Here is a 5,633-nt window from a genome sequence, read left to right as displayed (position 1 = left end):
GCTTCTATTCAAAATCTGGAACAAGAAGTGAGTAACCTAGCAAGGTTAATAGGTGAAAGAAAACCGGGAAGTCTACCTAGTGATACAAACGCTAACCCCCGGAATGAAACAGCTAAAGCCATTACCAAAAGAAGTGGTACAACACTTAAACCACCTGAAATACCTGTAACTTCTGATGAAGCCATTCCTACTCCACAAGAACCACAACCTGATCAAGATAAGGAAAAAGAACCGGTAGTTGAAAAGATTAATGAAGATAACACAGCTAAGGCTAAACCTTATGTTAAACCATATCAACCACCACTTCCTTATCCGAGTAAAATGAAGAAAGAAAAACTTGAAGCCGAGCAATCCAAATTCTTGGATATGTTTAAACAGATAAATGTAAATCTTCCTTTCATGGATGTGATTTCAGGAATGCCTAGATATGCTAAATTCTTGAAAGATCTAATCTCAAATAGAAAGAAAATGGAAGAACTCTCGGCTGTTACTATGAATGCTAATTGTTCAGCAGTGCTGTTGAATAAGATACCAGAAAAATTATCTGATCCAGGAAGTTTCACAATTCCATGTTTTCTGGGTAGTCTTAGTTCAATAGAAGCATTGGCAGACTTAGGTGCTAGTATAAATCTAATGCCATATTCACTATACACTAAACTAGACCTTGGAGAATTGAAACCAACCAGAATAAGCATACAACTAGCCGATAGATCAATAAAATATCCTAGAGGGATAATGGAGAACATGCTAGTTAAAGTTGGTACTTTAGTATTCCCAGTAGATTTTGTTGTTCTGGACATGGAAGAAGATTCTCAAGTTCCTCTCATATTAGGAAGACCATTCTTAAACACGGCTAAAGCAATGATAGACGTGTTCGGTAAGAAACTGACCCTAAGTATAGAGGATGAGAATGTTACCTTTTCAGTTGATAGAGCAATGCAACAACCACAATCTGCAGATGATACATGTTATTATATTCAAACTATAGATGCACATGCAGAATTATTAGAAGAATTTCCAGAATTACAAGGAACAGGAGAATGCTCTTTAGGAGAAGGTAATGAACCAATTGATGAAGCTGAAATGTTAGCTACACTTATAGCTAATGGATATGAACCAACAATAGAAGAAATTCAAATGCTAAAAGAAGAAGACAGATATCGATACAAATCATCGATAGAAGAACCTCCGAAATTAGAGTTAAAGCCACTTCCAAACCATTTGGAATATGCTTATTTACATGGTGAATCTGAATTACCTGTAATAATATCGTCTTCTCTTACTGAAAATGAGAAATCACAACTCATTTCTGTGTTGAAAGCTCATAAACCAGCCATTGCATGGAAGATTCATGATATTAAAGGAATAAGTCCTTCGTATTGCACACATAAAATCCTTATGGAAGAAGGTCATAAAACGTATGTGCAACGCCAACGAAGACTAAATCCTAATATGCAAGATGTAGTTAAGAAAGAGATTATTAAACTGCTAGATGCAGGTTTAATTTATCCAATCTCTAATAGTCCATGGGTAAGCCCAGTTCAATGCGTGCCTAAGAAGGGTGGCATGACTGTCATTACAAATGAGAAAAATGAGCTTATTCCTACTAGGACTGTAACAGGATGGCGTGTGTGTATTGATTATAGAAAATTAAATGACGCCACCAGAAAAGATCACTTTCCCTTACCTTTCATAGATCAAATGTTGGAAAGATTAGCCGGAAATAGTTACTATTGTTTTCTAGATGGATTTTCCGGATATTTTCAAATTCCAATAGCACTCGAAGATCAAGAGAAAACCACATTCACGTGCCCTTATGGTACTTTTGCTTACAAACGCATGCCATTTGGACTTTGTAACGCCCCTGCAACCTTTCAAAGGTGTATGATGGCGATTTTTCACGACATGATAGAAGAATGCATGGAAGTTTTCATGGATGACTTTTTAGTCTTCGGTGATACATTTGAATCATGTCTAGCTAATCTTGAACGAATGCTTCTTAGATGCGAACAATCAAATCTAGTACTTAATTGGGAGAAATGCCATTTCATGGTTAAAGAAGGAATCATTCTTGGACATAAAATTTCAAAAGAAGGAATTGAAGTGGATAGAGCTAAAGTAGATGTAATTGCTAAACTTCCACATCCCACCAATGTTAGAGGAGTTAGGAGTTTTCTAGGGCATGCCGGTTTTTACCGACGTTTCATAAAAGATTTTTCTAAAATTGCCACTCCTATGAATAAACTCCTAGAAAAGGATGCGCCATTCATCTTTTCAGATGAGTGTATCAAATCTTTTAATATTCTTAAAGAGAAACTCACTAATGCGCCGATAATGATAACACCAAATTGGAATCTACCATTTGAACTAATGTGCGATGCAAGTGATTTTGCAATGGGAGCCGTTTTAGGACAAAGGATTGAAAAACGATTTCAACCTATATATTATGCTAGTAAGACGTTACAAGGAGCACAAAAGAACTATACAACTACTGAAAAAGAACTCCTTGCTATTGTCTTTGCTTTTGACAAATTTCGATCATATCTCGTTCTAGCAAAAACGGTGGTCTATACCGACCATTCTGCTCTTAGATACCTATTTTCAAAACAAGATGCTAAACCAAGATTAATCCGTTGGATCTTACTCTTACAAGAGTTTGATATTGAAATCCGAGATAAAAGAGGAGCAGAAAATCTCGCCGCTGATCATCTTTCTCGTCTTGAAAATCCTGAGTTAGAAGTTCTAAATGAATCAGCCATACAAGACAACTTTCCTGATGAATATCTATTGAAGATAGATTATAATGAAATCCCATGGTTTGAAGACTATGCAAACTACTTAGTTTGTGGATTCCTTGAAAAAGGATTATCGTACCAATGACGAAAGAAATTCTTCAGTGATATAAAACACTATTTCTGGGAAGATCCACATCTGTTTAAAAGTTGTCCCGATGGAATAATACGCCGATGTGTATTTGGAGATGAAGCTAGTAAAATATTAAACCATTGTCACACAGGACCAACAGGAGGGCATTATGGGCCTCAACTAACAGCAAGAAAAGTTTATGAAGCTGGATTCTATTGGCCTACAATTTACAAAGACGCACACCTTCTTTGCAAATCCTGTGATGCATGTCAAAGGGCCGGAAAAATAAGTCAACGTGATGAAATGCCACAAAATGTCATCCAAGTATGTGAAGTATTTGACATTTGGGGTATTGACTTTATGGGTCCATTTCCAAAATCTCATAATAATCTATATATACTCGTAGCCATTGATTATGTATCTAAATGGGCGGAAGCACAAGCTCTCCCAACTAACGATGCACGAGTTGTAGTCAACTTTTTAAAACGTCTTTTTGCAAGGTTTGGAACACCGAAAGCTTTAATAAGTGATCGGGGTAATCATTTCTGTAATAATCAACTTGAGAAAGTTCTTAAAAGATATGGAGTAACTCATAAAATCTCCACCGCATATCATCCACAAACAAGTGGACAAGTTGAAAATACCAACCGAGCTTTAAAACGTATTCTAGAGAAAACCGTAGGATCAAATCCAAAGGAATGATCCATTAAATTGGAGGATGCACTCTGGGCTTTTAGAACAGCCTACAAAACTCCAATTGGAACCACACCTTTTAGACTTGTTTATGGAAAAGCATGTCATCTTCCAGTAGAAATTGAACACAAAGCATTTTGGGCTTTGAAGACATGTAATCTTGATTTACATGAAGCTGGACGTCTACGATTAAGTCAACTAAACGAATTAGAAGAATTAAGACATGAAGCATACGATAATTCGTTAATCTATAAAGAAAAAACGAAGAAATGGCATGATAAAAGAATCAGAAGTTCAAAAGAATTTAAAGAAGGATACAGAGTTCTTCTTTTCAATTCACGATTCAAGCTATTTCCTGGAAAATTGAAATCAAGATGGTCTGGACCATTCATAGTCAAAAGAGTTTTTCCATACGGAACAATAGAATTAATAAATTCAAATGGGATTGAATTTAAAGTTAATGGTCACAGAGTTAAACATTACATACATGGTCCGATGGAAGTCGACAACGAAGTTAATCACAATTTCGACACCACAGCTAACTAAGTGTGGGGAGAATCAAGTCTTTAAAGGATAATATGTATTTCTGTTAGAGTTAGATTGTCTGTTTTCGTGTAGTTCTCGAAAATGGAACCCGAATGGTCTTTCCCTAGCAGACCCTAAAGAACTAGTCTTCTCCCCCCATTCTGAATTTTTATTTTTTTTTAGGTTTTTACGAAATGAAGACTGCCTGTGAACTAAACCATGGTCTAATGCTACACGCTTTGATCACTAAACGTAATAATGACATACTACCGAGTGAATTAGTATCAGTAATCAGAGAAAGAATGGACGGAGTTAGAAAAGAATCCAGATGCGAAGATAATAAGTTACAATTTGGTAAAGAAAAATCAAAATCCGCAGCGAAAAGAAGAGCACGACACCTAGAACGATGTCACAAATGCGGAAAATGGTCACATGGAGGTAAATGTTCAAATAATCAAACCTATTCAAATACCGAATTTGTTACTTTATGCAGAGACGGACCGTTCATATGTTTAGAAGAAAAGACACTGAATGCTCGAGGTTACGCCTATGTAGCCATGGAAAACCAATTAAACCGACTATCTTATGAATGGGATAGATCATATAACTAAGAAATGTATTTCACAGGTATGTCTGTACAGTTTTTATTTTTTTTAACCTTTTGATAATAAACGCTAATTTGTTCGCTAAAAAAGTATTAAATTGGTATTGAATAAAATTAGGTTTGGCGACCGAAATTATTGATATCATTCAAAAATTTATTACATCACTGTGAAATTTAACGTTTATTCTTAAGGTATAAATATCTTTAATCAATCAACACAAAATATTTCAAAAATTCGTCATGAGTTAAATTAGGTCTTGGAACCGAAATTACTTTACCGAAAAGAGGGGCGCATATTTTTGATAATATTTGATTGATTAAAGTGAGATAAAAAGACAAAAAGATTTTTAATTTTATTTTTACCATGTTTTTAAAATTAATATTTAAATCTTAAATTAATATTGTAAACTTTGTAAAAAAAATATATATTTAAAATTGTAAATATTTGAAAAATTAATATAAGTTTGGTATGAATTTATAAATTTTTAAATTAAGTTTGGTGTGAATTTTTAATTTTTAAAATATGAATTTTTAATTTTATGCATTTCAAATTTTAAGTTTGGTGTGAAATTTTAATATTAATTTTGAATTTTATATTTAAGTTGTGTGAATTTAAAAACAAAAATTTACTTTATCTCATTAAGTTAAAAATATGATTTTTAAAATTCGTCGTAAGTTGAAGACTAGGTCTTTGAACCGAAATTGCTTTACCCAAGGGAGGGACGAGAACTTTTATTATCATTATTTTTAATCTTATTGATTTAAAGTATGAAAAAAACATTAAAAAAAAAAACCCAAAAATCTTAGCTTTTAAAACAATCGCTACAAAAAGATAAATTTTAAAATTTTGTCGAAGGACGGACTAGGACATCGATCCGAAACGACCTCGTCCTAAATAACAAAGGAAACAAAATTTTAAAATTAAGTACTTAATTGTTTTATAAGT

Source organism: Rutidosis leptorrhynchoides, chromosome 4 (genome assembly GCF_046630445.1).
Source record: "Rutidosis leptorrhynchoides isolate AG116_Rl617_1_P2 chromosome 4, CSIRO_AGI_Rlap_v1, whole genome shotgun sequence".
Taxonomy (NCBI): Eukaryota; Viridiplantae; Streptophyta; class Magnoliopsida; order Asterales; family Asteraceae; genus Rutidosis; species Rutidosis leptorrhynchoides.
Note: the sequence above shows the minus strand (reverse complement) of the source record.